Source organism: Larus michahellis, chromosome 9 (genome assembly GCF_964199755.1).
Source record: "Larus michahellis chromosome 9, bLarMic1.1, whole genome shotgun sequence".
Lineage (NCBI taxonomy): Eukaryota > Metazoa > Chordata > Aves > Charadriiformes > Laridae > Larus > Larus michahellis.
In genome coordinates, this window is record NC_133904.1 from 23648344 (window position 1) to 23649103 (window position 760).

Below are 760 nucleotides of genomic sequence, written 5' to 3' on the forward strand. Positions count from 1 at the left end.
GCACACAAATTGTGAGCGGCACGAATCCTTTGCAGCTTATCTTGCCTGTAAACGGGTTGAGTACCTAATGGCCCGGGCACGGTTTGTTCTTCACTGTGGTTTGTTCTTCACTGGTGCGAGATCTTTTGAAGTTATGCATGGCTGGGCTGTGGTGTCACCGCTTTCCCTGGGACATGGTGATCCTGTCCTGCAGTACTGCAGCTCCACTTCGGCGTCGCCCGGGTATTTATTCCGCTTGATTTCCCTTGCGTGTGCACTTGATACTGGCTGAGCTGTTGCTGCTGTGCTGCCTACATGGAGTTTGCTTATTGTTGCAGTGTGGGGTTTTGAGTTTATTGAAGAAAACACCTTAAGGAAAAGCTTTAGAAATAAAACTCTTTTTTTTTTTTTTTTTTTTTTTAAATCATGAATTGATGAAAGCCATAGCGAAAGTAATCTTGCAGAGGTGTTGCTAGGGAAAAGAAAAGCCCTGTGACTTTTCTCTGATAAGAAAATACCTTACTAATATTTACAGATAGGTAGCCTGCTCTGAACTGAATTAATTTCCTAGGAGATCAAAATGCAGTACATGCTTTGGAACTGAACCAGAAAACCCTGCGCTCCTGCCTGCTTTTCTGTGAATGGGCAATTTGTCTGGTGCCGTTGGGAGACTGAGCCCACGATGCAGTGACGATGGGTATGGGGACGCCGGGTAAAAGTGCTAGGGGTGATGGCAAGCGGGTAGGAGGTGGCCACGTGGCAGTGTTTGGAAAGCTGCATC